The sequence below is a fragment of the Ictidomys tridecemlineatus genome, chromosome 13, assembly GCF_052094955.1.
Source record: "Ictidomys tridecemlineatus isolate mIctTri1 chromosome 13, mIctTri1.hap1, whole genome shotgun sequence".
NCBI classification, from domain to species: Eukaryota; Metazoa; Chordata; class Mammalia; order Rodentia; family Sciuridae; genus Ictidomys; species Ictidomys tridecemlineatus.
Genome location: NC_135489.1, coordinates 67,746,605 through 67,763,462, shown reverse-complemented (window position 1 = coordinate 67,763,462; position 16,858 = coordinate 67,746,605). Strand labels below are relative to the sequence as shown.

General features: G+C 35.9%; 1 pseudogene; it reads left to right on the top strand.

Annotated features, from left to right (window-relative positions):
- Positions 1-2,510: 2,510 nt before the first annotated feature.
- On the top strand, positions 2,511-16,508 carry LOC144369896 (3',5'-cyclic-AMP phosphodiesterase 4D-like; annotated as a pseudogene).
- The last annotated feature ends 350 nt before the right edge of the window (positions 16,509-16,858 follow it).

The following is a 16,858-nucleotide window of genomic DNA, read 5'->3' as shown; positions in this document are numbered from 1 at the left end:
GTGTTTAAGTGTAAAAGAATAAAATCATTTTATTGAAGATTTTTTTGTAAAGCAGCAGATGTGCAGGGAAGTATCAAATCTTTGAAAATGTTGGCAATGCCGCGTGGTATCTTTGGATAAAACAAGCACTGTAGCTTTAGTAAAATAAGTTGCAAAGTAATAAAATACAATAATGAAAGTTGATGGGGTTTTTGTTTGTTTGTTTGTTTCATGACTTGGAAATTGGGTTGGCAAATTCTGTGAATGTTGAGAACCAATAAGCCTTCTACATTTTACTTGAAAAAAAATTTTATAGAATATATTATGTAGTGTTTATTTAAGTTTTATTTTTCCACAGTTGCCCAAAAGTACTCAAATCTATTAAAGTTTACTTTGGGGTAAAATAATACCAATATTATTTATATATTCATTTCTGGTAATGATAAACCAAATGATAAAAATATACCATGCTTAGTCACGTGAAAACACTTTTGTGTGCTTATAAATTATATTTTTATCTAAATACCAATAATACATTTAAAGTGTATAATTGTTTTTACTATTAATTGTCATTTATTGTCAAAATCTGTGCTATTTAATGTCATAGCCACCAGCCACACACTATTTAAATTGAGAATAATTATACGAAATTCAAAATTCTGTGTCTTGTTCACATTGACCACATTTCAACTGTGTGGCAGTCACCTGTGCCTGGCAGCCACTGTCACAAGTGACACAGCTTATGGTTCTTTCCTATGATTGCAGAAGGTTGTGTTGAAGAGTTCTCCTCTAAATTGTCAAGGCAATTTAAAATTTTGGGGATGTATCTTTCTGTGTCCCAGGATACACTTAAGTTATTTCACTTAAAATTTCCTCTTCTGTTATTTCATTTTACCTTTTGGTTTTTCAGTTTAAAAGGTTGCTTAATCAGGAGCTCACCCATCTCTCTGAAATGAGCCGGTCTGGAAACCAAGTGTCGGAGTACATATCAGACACATTCTTAGGTGAGAATAACTCCATGCAGCTTAAAATTTTTCTTTTGAATTGTTTGTTTGCTGGTTTTTGGAGAGGGATTGAAGCACCAACTCATTTTGGAAATCAAATAAGTGTCAAAAATTCCATTTGTATTTATTATCTTAATAATTTGATACTGTAAACTTCTAAGCCTTAGAATATAAGGTAACAAAGTAATTTTTTTTTATTTACTCAGTGGTGCCAGGGATTAAATTCAGGTCTTCACACATACAAACATTTTACCACTGAGCTACATCCCTAGACAGTTTTTTTTCATAATACAGAACAGTACAATGTATTTTATAAGATATTTATGCATGCATTTGACAAATTTTTCTTAAATGCTTCCCTGGCTGGGCACTAGGTACTTAATGATAAATTAGAAATAGTCCTGCCCTTGATGATTTGATTGTCTAATGCGTACCATGCCTGGCAATCTGGTGAGCAAGTACAGTGCAACTGCTAAAGAACAGTGTGCTAATAATAGCTGAAAATATGATGTTCTGGGGCAGCCCCTCTACCTCATCAGGAGAAAGAAGTGCAATAAGTGAAAATCAGTAATTTGAACAAATCCTTGATTTAAAATTACTTTCAAAACAAAACTGTTTTGATGGCTGATTGGCACATTACTGAACAGACATGAATGGGTAGGTTTACTGACTGCTTGAAATAGTGGAAGAATGAATGTACCAAGATATCTTGATTTTACTGTAGAAAAAGATAAAGAGCATTGGTGTAAAATCACTTAATAACTTATAATTGGAATTCTCTGTGGTTTCTATAAAACTTGGTTACATCATAACTTATCTAATGTGGTATAGAAAAAGAAAGGACCTGAGTTATTCAAGTCATTGAATATGCGTGTTTCCATGTTCAATTTTTTTTTTAATTTACCTCATCAAATGTCAAAAGGGACTACTTCCCTTTGTATTTTTTTCCTTAGAAAGCTTATTTCTATAATAACAGGAAATAAAAGGGAAAACTATATTTTCTTTCAAAAAATGCTGCTTCAATTCCCATAGTCTGATCGGTTTTAATTAGCTGTTAGATTTGTACACTGCTATTTTTATTATATTTGTGTTTGAAGTTTTTATTATTTTAAAGTATGTGTTGAAAATTGAAATCCTTAGTTGGCAAGAGCAGTTTCAAGCCTCTAGGTTATTGTCATACAGTAATGGAGTTGGTGAACAGAGCAAATAATCAAGAATTGTACTTTCTGTGAGTCTGCTGTCATGATTAAGTCTTGCATGATTTTTTACATTGGGTGATCTATCAGGAAGTAACCACTGGACATTTGATATTAATTAGTTTATTATGGAATTTATTTGCTTAATTTTGTATGTGAGGATATCAAGTTTTCATCAAATTATGAATATTCAACTCTATTAGAAAAGTATAACTTGTAAATATTTCCCAGTGATTAATTATATCCTGCCTAATTATGCATGTTGTGTTTTTTAAAGTAGAATTCATAATAATTGTAGAACAATTTCTAAATTTCTTAAGATAAGCAACATGAAGTGGAAATTTCTTCTCCAACTCAGAAGGAAAAAGAGAAAAAGAAAAGGCCAATGTCTCAGATCAGTAGAGTCAAGAAATTGATGTATAGTTCTAGTCTGACTAATTCAAGTATCCCAAGGTTTGGAGTTAAAACAGAACAAGAAGATGTTCTGGCCAAGGTAAGATAATTTCAGAGAGCGTAATCATAAGTATGTAGTAATGTTTTGCATGAATTTTGATTTCTTCTCTTTTAAATAGATGGAAAAGTTCATTAATTTATAAGTTTGTTTTGAAAATGGAAAAGCACTTTATAAAGCTCTTTCAGTTATTTGAGTTTATTAATATGTGGATTTAGACAGGTGGTTTAGTACACATTTCTTACTTTTTTGTATCTTCATTTGATTTTTGGTCTGAAGAAGTTAGAAGTCTGTCATCTCTTCTGGGTTGTACAAGAATAGTTAAGTTTCTGTGAGTAAATATTATCCATTGAAGAAATGCTTTGGGATTGATATTCAAATATTCAAAATCTGTGAACGTGATGTGTTGTCAGAATTACAATCTAAGCAATGCTTCACCATTTTCAGTACATTTAAGTAAATTTTTCTAAAGTTTGCTTTTATTTTTATGGTATATTGCTTATATTTAAAATGAGTCATTGTTTAAATATATCTAACAATTTTTTAGATTTTTAAATATTTGCGTTTCATTGCCTCATGTTCTTCCACTTTCTAATTATTTGGTGTAATTTTTCAATGCCAGGAACTAGAAGATGTGAACAAATGGGGTCTTCATGTTTTCAGAATAGCTGAGTTGTCTGGAACGGCCTCTTACTGTTATCATGCACACCATATTTCAGGTATAGCAGTTCTATCACATCTCTTTTGTGCAGGGACTGACTGTTGAGTCTATGAAAAGTGTATGCATTTTGTCTTTCTTATCACTCACCCTTTTTGTTAAAAGTATTTATATTTTAGTTGTAGTTGGACACAATACCTTTATTTTGTTTATTCATTTTTAGGTGGTCCTGAGGATCAACCCAGGGACTGAATCTCACATGCTAGGCAAATGCTGTGACGCTGAGCCACAACCCCAGTATCACCCACCCTTTTTTGTTGTTGTTCATTTTGATAGTATCTTTTCCCTTATCTGTTCCTTTTCCAAGGGACAAATAAAGGTAGAGAAATGTGGAGTGTGGATAAAACAAAAATAAATTTTATTTTTTTTCCATATAAGAAAAAGATGTGATATGGGAGAATGAAGCAATTCATTAAAACAACAGTTTAAGATTCATCTTCATGACCCTGACTTGCATAGGGAATGGAATGCTAACTTTAAAAAATTAGTAACTTCCCTGCAGACTAACCTCAGAACATAATTTCTTTAATCTGCTACTACCTTTTCCATGTCCACTATATTTTCTTTTGGAGCCCTTGCCTCAGCTCAGAGTGAAATTTAAATGAGAATTTGAGTCTGTTATTGATACACTGGGACTAGAATGGGAAACTCCAGTTCTAGAACGAGGTTGGAGCTGGTGGGGCTGAGGCAATGGTGCTCCAGCGCTGGTGCCTCCATGGTCATGGTATACTGAAGCTTTTATAGTAGGTAGTACATTTCTGAGACCTTAGGTTTGGATAAAGCAGTATTGTCCTCCAGAAGGACAACTCAACTCTGATATTGTCCCATAAGTTCCTAGATCTTCCCAAATATTTCCATGTCTCTCACTGCACATGGGAAAGTGCTATTTCTGTTTCTGAGTCATCTGTAGGAAGCCCTGGTGGTTTTGTGTGTGTGTGTGTGTGTGTCTGTGTGTGTGTCTGTGTGTGTGTGTGTGTGTGTGTGTGTGTGTGTGTGCAAGGGGGGTTGTTTGTTTGTTCTAACATTCTGTGTGAAACATTTTTTAAAAAAATATAAAGACAAAAATGTTACAAGGATATCTTCTCATACAGGAACGGGATTTGTTAAAAACATTTAAAATTCCAGTAGACACTCTAATTACATACCTTATGACCCTTGAAGACCATTACCATGCTGATGTGGCCTATCATAACAACATCCATGCTGCAGATGTTGTCCAGTCCACTCATGTGCTACTGTCTACTCCTGCTTTGGAGGTAAATCTGTTTTTAAAAATGTTAAGAACACTAACTTGCCATTCATGAGTGTCTTAAACTTTCAAACTGAGGAATTTGTGATGCATATAGTAATTGGCTTTATTGGAAATATGTTGACTTATAGGGGATAAATGTTGTGGTTAATAAAGCAGTTGCAGCTTTGATGAATTTGTCTGTAAAAGTGGATCAGAGATTTAGGGATTCATCTGCTTATATTTCTTCTTTTGAAATGATCCAGTGGATATGTCATAATGCACATCTGGACTTTTGTTTGTTTTCTGGAAATTCATTTTGATGACTTTTTAAGTTAGAGTTCAAAGAATTATTAATTTATAAAATGTAAACAGTGAATGCATTGATATTTTCCATAGAATTTATTAAGAAAAAATACTTTAATTTTTTTTTAAATTCTAAGATGTTATTCTGCTAAGTGTTTACTAAAGCAATTTGATTTCCTTAATCATTTTTGGGAAAGATTCTCTTTTTGGATATAGTTTGCATTGTTCTCAGTATGAAATTATGTTAATACCTCATCATTCAGATGAGTGGTTTTCAACTGTAGATGATTTCTTGCCCCTTTCCCCCCTCCCCTCAGCTTCTAGTGACACTTGGAATGCCTGGAGAAATTTTTGGTTGTATCACATTTTTGTTTATATATGTTACTGGCATGTCATGGTCAAGCCAAGAATTCTTCTAAGTATCTATAATGTACCAGTACAGGACATCATCACACATAGTGTGACCTGACACAAAATGTGAACAGTGCTGAGGTCGAGAAATCCTGATTTGGATCCAAGAAAATAATTTCCCATGTCTTATTAAGACACTCTTTTTTTCTATTTTTTAAAAAGGTATGATGATCCGCAGATATAATGAAGTTGAAATATTTTCTTCCAGAATTATGCTTAAAAAGTTTATAGGTACCTCATTAGCTAAAAGTCTATTCAAAATACATGGTGATTTGAAGGTTTGTTTTCCATCTAAATTCTAGGAAGTCATTTGTCATTTTATTAACACTTTTTATTCATATCCTTATAGAATAGTAATATTGATATTATCTGATTTTCCAGGCTGTGTTTACAGATTTGGAGATTATTGCAGCAATTTTTGCTAGTGCAATACAGGATGTAGATCATCCTGGTGTGTCAAATCAATTTCTGATCAATACAAGTAAGTAAAGTTCAGTGATTTTTTTCAGAGCAAATTTTTCTGAGGATCTGTGTAAATTTTTTTTCAGGTCTATAAAGTTCTTTGGAGATGTGTAAATATGTGTTTTAATGATAGTGTATGTTAATATAATTTATCTCTGAAAATTATCATTACATCCCAAGAGGCATTATGATGTTTGAAAATATGTGTTTAGGACTTCTCTGAAAATAATATGTTGCTATTTCACTAAATAGGGATAATAAGGAGAATCAAAAGTAAAAATGGGAAGAGACATTTAGGTAGCTATGCTGCCTTTAAAGGTTAAAAAAAAAGCAAAGGTAGGTGAAAGTGAGTGCTAGTAGACCTTTACTTTATGTAGATCATCATTTCATCCCTTCAAAAGCTGTACCTCACCTTTCCCCACCCTCAGCAGGCCCAACCCTCTTCTTTTCTTTTTAAATCTTGTAATGAGGGTGACAGGAACTTCTCTCTTAATTTGATATTTTAATCATTAAGTCTTTTTCTCCTCAGTGGTAACCTCTCAAATCTGTATAACAAGTCATTGCTGAATTTGGAAATATAAGGATGGTAGGACTGTTCAATGTGGACATCTCTGAGAGCTACACAGCAAACCTCTGTAGGAAATGTTGAGGTGATGTTCCACCTCTTTCTTTGGAAAGAGCTTAGGTTTACAGAAGTTATTTGGTCATTGAAGTCAGTAGGTAAATTACTTAAACATTTACTGCGATTTAATTCCTTGCCACTAAAATATATTAATATTATAAATTTAATTTTATATATGAAAAAAATGCAAAGTTGTTGAAAATGTTTTTTTCATGTTAATAATCTGCCTTCTTAAAAGGGAAATCAAGATTTTTATTTTAAGATAAGAGAAATATGGATATAGGACTATCTAGGATCAATGGCTATCCCTAGTAAGAAAACACACTAAGAAGATTTAAGTTGTGAGGTAAAGATAACCAAGAGAGATATCTGCCCAAGCCATAGTTAATTGGCCAGTTGAATATGGATACCCCCTTGTTTCTTTTCCAATCTTAGAATTAAAAAAAAAATAGACAAAAAAAATTTTTTTTGGAAAAAAAACTGCCTTTTTTTCCCTTCTGCTTGAATTTGTAGATAATAGTCTTCCTATATGTGATAACCATCTAGCCATGTACAATTCTCAATGCTTACTGTTTATTTCTTATACTTGGCTGTACTCCGATCTAAAGAGAAAAATTAAATGCAATCTTGCTTTGAGACACTTAACTCAAACTTTAGGATTATTTAAATCTATTTATCTTTCTTTTAACAACCTCTGTCCTACCTTACAGTAAAGTACACTTTAGTGATCCATATATTTAAAGGATTATAACAAGTGTCCAGAGATGTGTGGTTAGAAGCTTGGTTTAGGAACTTATTTATACAGGTTAGGTCATTTAAGCTAGCATAGCCCATCTACAGATAAATTTAATACCCATTGAAGTTTAAGAGGCACTGAAACAGATAATTTAGAGATTTGGAGGATGATTATAAATACTGAGAGAGTAGCCAGAGATGTGCACTTAAGCTCATTTTTCTGGTCACCTACTTGGGGTGAAAAGATGACAATACTGAACCTGAAAGTTCCTTGCTACCAGTGATGCTGTGATGATCTTCTTTCTATCGAACCACAGGAACACAGGAAAGCTCACAATCCACAGAGCAGCTTAGGTTGGATTGCTAATATTTTTGATGTTAGAGTGTAATGGGACTGTGTTATTCCTGAGCAAATGAATCAGCATTGTCATTTGGTGTATGAAAGTATCCCATGGTTTATGATAGTAACAGGGCATGATCAGAATTACTGCCCTAGTAAGCTTTTCACAAGGGATCATGTGAGGTAGGTTCTTTTATTTTCCTTTGAAGAACACAGAAAGGGCTTAGTAGCTGGTAAAATAAAAAGTTTTATCTTCATAACATACAATAAAGAAATCTCTCATAATTAGTAATAAATAGCGTTGTGAAATTAACAGTATTATACATTTATTTACTTTTAGTACCAGTGATTAAAATTAGGATTGCTTAACCCCTGAGCCACATACATATCCAGTCTCTTTTTTATTTATTTATTTTTTTATTTTGAGATAGGGTCTTGCTAAGTTGTGGAGGCTGGCCTCAAATTTGCAGTCTTCCAGGCATGTGCCACTTCTCCTGACAATTTGTTTTTGATCTGCTATAAATGTCTTTTTTTTTCCTTAACAGACTTAAGTTGGTATTTTCTCCTACATTTATGGATGAGTTGAGCATCAGTGAGTCAGACTAGCACTAGCTCTGCTCTTGGCTCAGAGCTGAAACTCCAGTCTTCCCAAAACCAAAGATTGAATCCATTCTTTATAATAAGGAACTTTAAAAAGTCCTGATTATAAGATGTATAAACCCAGAGTTGGAAAGTTATCTGCTATACTATAAAGGAGACTGTTGAGTGCAGCAAGGTAAAGGGATACCTTGGGTTATGTGACTAATCTCAGAGGAGCACTAGGGCTCACTGGGCTGGTTCACAGTGCAGTTATGGTCCTGCTTTTCAGTTGTGATCCTGGTTCTCATGAATCATTTGATGTGTGTTACTTTGGGGTGCCAAATGATTTGACACTAATTGTGCTTGTACTCACTCTAAGCAGCTTGGGGGTTCTAAAAGCAGAGAGATCTTTCCTGCCTGGCGGAATTGGTTGAGCTTTAATGAAAACTTGGTGATATAAAGGAAAGTGACATAGAGAAATTGAAGTTCCACATGGGAAGCTCCTTAAGTCTTTTATTTTTAAGGATAATATAGGTAATTAAACCTGAAAAATGTGTACTACATCATCAAGTCTTGAATAGAACATTCTAGAATGTCATTAAAAATCTATTTAACTTCACAGCTTTATTTTCTGGAAAAAAATAAAGCACTATCAAAAGTACAAAATATACATAGCATTGCATTTTCTTTGGAAAAGTATCCTTTTTTGTTTCTATCAAAGATGGCCAAGTTGTGGGGAGAAAGACTTATTTACATTAGGTACATAATCAAAGCATATATATTTTGGCTTCTAAGAGCAGAGAAGCATCATATCATATTAAGGTGAAGTTATGTCTAAGAACCAGTGCATATACTTTTTAATTTCTCTGATGTAATTTAAAAATACAGTTCCCATAGTCATATTAGTGAATTATATAGAGAGTTTTGTTTTTCTACATAAACCTAACTAACATTTAAAAGAAGGTAAATTCATTTTTAACAAATGTGGTATAGTTGTAACTATTGAGATTATTTTATTCAATAACAATATATTTAAATTTGGTTCTGGGCACTATGAATTCAGGGTGGCCAAAATTGAGCGTTGGCTATTAGGAACCTGCATTCTGCAGGAAAAGACAGCTTATGTGAACATGTGGCATGTGATGGTGTTCAGGGCAGTGGAAACAGTGCAGGCTTGTGGCACAGAAAGAAAGAGGAGTTGAGGGAGTGAGCAAGCAGCTTTAACCCTTGGACTTCAGCACCAATATTAAGTTAAAACCACCACTTCCTCTCCCCATTTCAAGGACAAATATTATGTTCAGAAGTCCTTTTGAAGACTTTTGCTCTTGTCTTTCGTAACTTAGAGTCACAGTGTAGCCTGCTGTCATTTTCAAGCTCTGGGTTCAACATAGTGAAACGGTAGTAACAGTGAGAGGTAGTTCTTACTCGTGGTATCCATACCCAGTCTTCACCCCAGTCCTAAGCGTGCCAGCCCAATCTCCTGTTGTAGGCTTGGATCCACCACACGGATGTTCTTACCTTCACATTAAGGCCCAATCTTCTCTTGCTCCTGTGCCTTTTAAACAGGCTCTTACTGTTGAAAAAATTGTTTCCAGTTTCCCTTCTTAGACTGAACTGATGAAATGAGGTTTCCGCAGTTTGCGGAGGAAACTCCTGGGGGATTACTAGAAGCCCCCACATTTCTGTTAGTTACTGGCATATAATCCTCCCAGGAATTTGGTAGGGGTTGTTCTTACTTTACAAATGAGAACAAAGGAAGAGAGTTGGGGTGCTGATTTCACAGCCAGGTCTGTTGGATTTCTAAGCTCAGGATCATTTAACCTCAAACCCTGATACAATGAATATGCACTTAGTTTACTCTTAAAAGTGTTTTTCATCAAGAAGATATAAGCAGAGGTATATATGGAATGGATCTGCAGTTGTACTAAAGCACAAGAATGCCCTTCAGGGGCCTATGGTCTGAGGATGGGAGAGTAAATTTTATTTACAACTTAACCAGGCTTAGGCATGCCCAGGAGCTGGCCAAAAATGATTTGGGGTGAATCTGTGAGAATGTTTTCAGAAGACATAAGCATTTGAATCAGCAAATTAAGTAAAGGTTATGGTCATCATTGTGAGTGGACATCATCCAAGCCACTGGGGACTGAACAGAGTAGAAGATATGGAAAAAGGCAAATTCCTGTTTTCAGTTTGAGCTGGGATATCATTCTCTCCTGCTCTCAGATATCCATGCCACTGCTTTTGGGGCATTCAAACGTGAGCTGGGACTTCCATCAATTACTTTCTCCACTCCTTCCATTCCCTCCCCATTCATTCCCTAACTCAGATCTTCAGACTGAATCGCAACCCTAGCTAGCTCTCTTGCTTCTCCAGATCCTGGGACTTATTGGCATCCATAATCACCTGAGCCAGTTCCTAATAAGCACATTGAAATATCTATATCTCTTTATCCGACTGGTTCTTTTTCTCTGGATAACCCATAATAGATATTTTTTAATTAAGAATGTAGAGGAAGAAAGTTTCAAGGATGACTTTTCTGAATTAATTATGGGGTTTCTGGAATTGGCTTTTTAATCTGATTAAGTTTGAAGACAGCAGTGCTGTTTCCAGTAAGAGAAAAAGCACTGATAGTCTGTGGGGAGAACTGTTCATACATAAAATATCTGCCTTGGGTACTCCCAATCAACCACTTACATTTGAAGCAAGGAGCGAAGTGATTCTGCATATGATACTCTCACACATTTTTAGGAAACCCAGGAATGTAACAACATTGATTGGTTACTCCTGATGTCAGTGAATCAAGTGGTGGAGTAAAGGGATGAGCTTGAGGATTGGAATTCCCAGATCAAGCACCACCATCAGTGGACTAAGTGCTTCTAGGTGTGCCAGCCCTCTCCTCTGTAGCTGCAGGGCTGAAATTGCTGGAAATAAAAGGCAGAACATTCTCCTGTTATTGACTAAATACAATGTAAAATGAGCTCCCAGCTTCCCAGGATGTCTACTGGAAAATTGAGGACATTGCTTAGGAAATAAATCCAAATAAAATTCAAGGGCCTTCTGCCTTAGTGAAATTTCTAAGGATCCAGTGGTATGGGGCATGGTAAGATATCTCTTCTAAGAAGAGGGTAAATTGTTACATCTGGCTCCTCCTACAACTATGAAGAAGGCACAATGCCTCGTACCAGTTAGGATTTCGGAGGAAACTTACTTGTTTGGGTGTGTTATTCTGGCCGGCCGAGTGATCTAAAAATCTGCTGGTTTTGTGTGGTGGCACAGAATAAGAGAAGGTTCTGCAGAAGTGCAGGCTGCTGTGCAGGTTACTCTGCCACTTGAGCCATATATTCAGCAGATTCAGTAGTTGTGCCATGATTCACTTAGAGCTGCCAAAGGCTGCCCACCCTCTAGAAGCAACTGGCTTGATTAGAATGGTGGAATGGCCTTTTTGAAGCCTCGGTTGCAGCACCAGCCAGGTGGCAATACCTTTCAGGCCTGGGAAAAAGTGTTCCAGAAGGCCATATGTAATCAAAACCAGTGTTCAGTATCTAATGCTACTTCTCCCATAACCAAGAGTCACAAGTCCAGAAATCAAAGATGGACATGGAAGTAGCACTATTCACTATTACCTCTAGTTACCCCACAGGCAAAATTTGTTTTCTCTTCTGGCAACATTATGCTCTGTGGCCCATAGGTCTTAATTCCATAGGGAGGAATGACTAGGAAGCATGACAATAATTCACTGACCTAGAAGGAATTCCCCTTTGGATTCCTTATGTCTCCAAATGAAGAAGAGACCAAGAAAGGAGTTACAGTGTTAACTGTGAGGACTGATGTGGACTGTCAAGGGGAAACTGGGTTACTACTCCACAGTGTAGGTAGGGAAGAATGTGTGTGCGGAATACAGGAAATTTCTTATGGTATCTCTTACATTACTATGCCATTGTGAGTTAGGTCAATGGGAAACTACAACAACCCAATCCAGGTGGAAATACTAATGGCCCTTCACAGGAGTGAAAATTTGGGTCAACCCAGTAGAAAAAGAGCCATGACTAGGTACTTTCTAAAGACAAAAGAGATAAAGAATGAGTAAGAGGAGAATGTGGTTATAATTACCAGCTATGAGCACAAGACCAGTTATAGAAATGAGGACTCTAATCATCATGAGTACACCTTTGTGTATGTAAATATACTTATATTGGGAAATTTTCTTTGTTTTTCCTCCTTTTCCCTCATCATGCAATATAAGATGTTTTGACTTTACATTAGTTTTAAGGTATTGTTAATTTTGCATCATAGTATTTAAGTTGTGGAATATCACAAGAAGAGTAAACATCATTCTAGAACTTTACCTCTTATGGAGAAGGGGTACTGTGTTCATAATTGTACCATGTTAGGTGGAATTGTGACCTTATTATTGTCTTTATTTGGAGACTAAATACAGCTTAAGGAAATGCATATAGGTACCAGTTTGGCAAGGGGTGAACCTTGTGATGGGTAATTTTATGTGTGGCTCAACTAGGTTGCCAACATGGCTGGTAAATATTCTTTCCCGTGTGTCTTTGAGGGTGTGTCCAGAAGGGATTAGCATTTACATCAGTAAGTTGAGTAAAGAAGATTCCCCTCACCTGTGCAGTAGGCATTACTCAGTCCATTGAGGGCCTGAATGAAACCAAAAGGTGGAGGAAAGGCAAAATCACTTTCTGTTTGAGCAATGATATCCATATTCTCCTGCCTTTGGACATCAGTGCTTCTGGTTACAAGAGAGAATTTACACCAGTCTCCCCATGCTCCAGTTCTCAGTGGTCACACTAGAACTGAATTATACCACTGGCTTTTTCTGCTTCTCCGGCTTGCAGATGATGTCCTCACTGGCTTGCATAATTGCCTGAGCCAACTCCTATCATTCAGTATTTTGTTATATTATTGAGAACATGCACTTAGTATGTGTCTGCCAAATGAAGTACATGACTTCAGTTAAGTGGTAGTACCTTCCCACCCTCTATCCCCATGCCAGTGAAGACTGAGAAATAAATTAAATGGTCTTTATGCCTTCATTAGTAGCATTATATTGAGAATGTTGTAATTTACTCTTGATGATCCAGGGTAGTTCTTACAAATGAGCATAATTAGTCTCTCTGTAATAAAATTGTGGCTTTGGATTTGTAAAGAAATGCATGGTCCCTCAATAAAATAGAGAATGCTTTATATAGTTATTAGTGTGTGCCAGGTACTGAATGGATCATGTTTATCATTTCCGGATTCACTACTAGAGTTCATGGCTCAAGACTTCTTGCTACACTTCTTGGCATTGCATGATCCTCACATAAAAGTTGTAGGGCAGAGAATCCACAATTATCAGGAATATAAGACCTTATGCTGTAGACATGTTGCTATGTTAAGAATAATTCCATATTCCGCTGAGTTTATCAGGTCTGGAGGCAGCTAAGGCCCACAGAGTGAAATGCCCCTCCACGTGTCAGTAACATTGGAGTCCACTCCTAAAGGTTCCAGTGTTATTTCTGCTCCTTCATTATTCAATGTATTTTCTTCTTGTTATTATCATGTAATGGTAAGGGTGGCAGAGAAGTTTAGGGGAAATTGCATCCTAAACCCAAAGTATCATAAAACTTTAAAAATAAGCTCTAATTAAACAGCTCTGGTGATCTTCTGCCTTTTTTCCTTTCAGACTCTGAACTTGCCTTGATGTATAATGACTCCTCTGTCTTAGAGAACCATCATTTGGCCGTGGGCTTTAAGTTGCTACAGGAAGAAAATTGTGACATTTTTCAGAATTTGACCAAAAATCAAAGACAATCTTTAAGGAAAATTGTCATTGACATTGTAAGTAGTTAACAAAAGCAAAAAAAAGCAAAAAAAAAATGTGATGAAAGTAGTCTAAAAAAATTCAAATGTGAGAATGAGAGTATTAGGTAAAAGCATGTGTATTTCCAAACTTCTATGGCCCTTTATGTTCTAGAAGCTGCATCTGTTACTGGCAGTGCTATTCTGTAATAGGTTGTCTACTTTTAACAGTTTGGATTTAAGAATAATAATAGTTGAACCTCATTATTCAGCTTTTATTTTCTGAGCTCCACATGGCAGACAGAAAAAGATGAATAAGCAAAAATTGAGGGCTTGGGCTATCACTTGAATATCCCCTGCCTTTTTCCTTCCAATTAGAGATATACATGATTTTACTATTTTCTCTATGTGTATTATTCAGAGTGATTATGAGACATAGAAAAATATCTTGTTTCTAAAAAATTACTTGCTTTGTACATACAGAGAAAGAAATTATTTTTCTTGGATAAGCAGAAAATTAACCAGAATATTATTTCTGAAGTGGTCTGTGAGCAACCTTAAATCACTCATTGTAGTCCAATAACCACTTTCTAATCCAGGGAATGAAAAAACTTTAAAATGTGTGATGATATCTTATCCTCAGAGATACCATTATGTTTTCACCAGGAAAGTGGTGGTCAGTGCCTGATGTTTCTGCATAGTGTACATAATTAGCTAGGTTTCCAAGAGTCGTTAGCAAAGGGAAAAGATTGTGCCCCTAGAAGGATTCATTTCCATATACTGCCATTAGAAGTCATAGTAGTTTTCCTTCCTTTTCACATTCTGGAAAAAAAAAGTTTTCATATGCAAATTCTGACTTTTCCCTTTGGACTTAATAAAATATTCTTTATCTTCTAAGGTACTTGCAACAGACATGTCAAAACACATGAATCTACTGGTTGATTTGAAAACTATGGTTGAAACTAAGAAAGTGACAAGTTCTGGGGTTCTTCTTCTTGATAACTATTCTGACAGGATTCAGGTAAATCATTATTTGATTTTGTGTTGTGTGTTTGTGTGTGTTTGTGTACACATGCACATGTGTCTGTGTATTCTGCTTTGATAAAATTCATTTCTCCCATCTTATACTTTCAGTAACTATAGGCAGGATTTTTACTCACACTCTCATCCTAAGAATTAACCAGGTAGAAACTTACTGTTCTTTTTAGTTGCCCATATATTTAAAAAACAAAAACATCTAAAACCTCCCAAAAACCATCCACATAAGGAGGCCTGAATTTCATTAACCACACTCATAAACAGCTTCTCCTATGATACTTAGATGCAGTAGAAGTGGCATAATTTGGAACTATTTATACAAGTGTGAACCACACACAGACACATCTTGGTTGAGCTGTTTGAAATAAATCTTACACTACGTGTATTTTTAAGTGTCACAGTCATCCAACTTGAATTTCTAGTTTGAAAAAAAAATGGAGCAAGTGCTGAGTAGAGAATTCCTCTGTCTACTTTAGGTCCTTCAGAACATGGTGCACTGTGCAGACCTGAGCAACCTCACAAAGCCTTTCCAACTGTACCGTCAGTGGACAGACCGGATAATGGAGGAGTTTTTCCACCAAGGAGACCGAGAGAGGGTGTGTGGCATGGAGATAAGTCCCATGTGTGACAAGCACAATGCATCTGTGGAAAAATCACAGGTAATGCATGACACAGAAAGCCTTCCAAGAGAAGAAAGATGCAGCTAGCATTTGTTTACTCATAGTGTTTTATTGGGCTTTTAAAATTATTTGTTTTTGACAGAATCAGTTTCACCTTACCACTTATGATATAGAAAACCTGCAATTGTAGAACTTAGATTTACATAGCCATGCTTCTACTGGTGTGGCATTCTGTTCATTCATTATAACCATGTTCATGTACATAGAGTATTTGTTTATTTCAGTTATCTAGATTCACATTTTATTCTAAAATAAGTTCCAGACCCCATATCCTGCCATGTAAATAACTGAAAATGTTTTTGCATTGTGAACATATTCTTGAACTACTAATCATTCTAGAGGCTAGAAACTTTCACCAGCTAGAAACAACACTTTTATATGGTCTCTTATCTCAAATAATGACTATTTTACCAAACTAAGGTTAGTAGTATTCTGATTGCTATTATATTTGTGGGCCATGATCTACTTAATCTTTTTAATGGTATCTTAGTCCAATGGGACTGCTCATATTGGATTTCTTTTTTTAACTAGGTGGGCTTCATAGACTATATTGTTCATCCTCTCTGGGAGACATGGGCAGACCTTGTACATCCTGATGCCCAGGATATTTTGGACACTTTGGAGGACAATCGTGAATGGTACCAGAGCACGATCCCTCAGAGCCCCTTTTCTGCACCTGATGACCAAGAAGAGGGCCGGCAGAGTCAAACGGAGAAATTCCAGTTTTAACTAACTTTAGAGGAAGATGGTGAGTCAGACACCAAAAAGGACAGTGGAAGTCAAGTCAAAGAAGACACTAGCTGCAGTGACTCCAAGACTCTGTGTACTCAAGACTTGGAGTCTACTGAAATTCCCCTTGATGAACAGGTGGAAGAGGAGGCAGTAGGAGAAGAGAAAAGCCAGCCAGAAGCTCCTGTAATAGATGATTGTTCTCCTGACACATAATAGTACAGAGACTGCCACGCCTTTTTTTTTTTTAAGTAGAAAATTGTTTCCAAAGTGCATGTCACGTGCCACAACCATGGTCACACCTCACTCTCATCTGCCAGGAAGTTTGTTGAACAAAACTGACCTTGAATACTCAGTCTGGCACTCAGGAATATCGTAACCAGTTTCTTCACCTCCATGTCATCAGAGCAAGGGGGATATCTTCGAAAACGTTTTAACAGAATTTCAGCTTGGGAGAGCTGACAAAGCAGATAAAATCAACTCCAAAATGTTTTCAAGGGAGAGTGGCTCATCAGGCAGCCCAGTAGTAGATTGGATTTGGGGTTTCTTTTATTTGTTTGCAATATTTTTTGGAAGAAAGA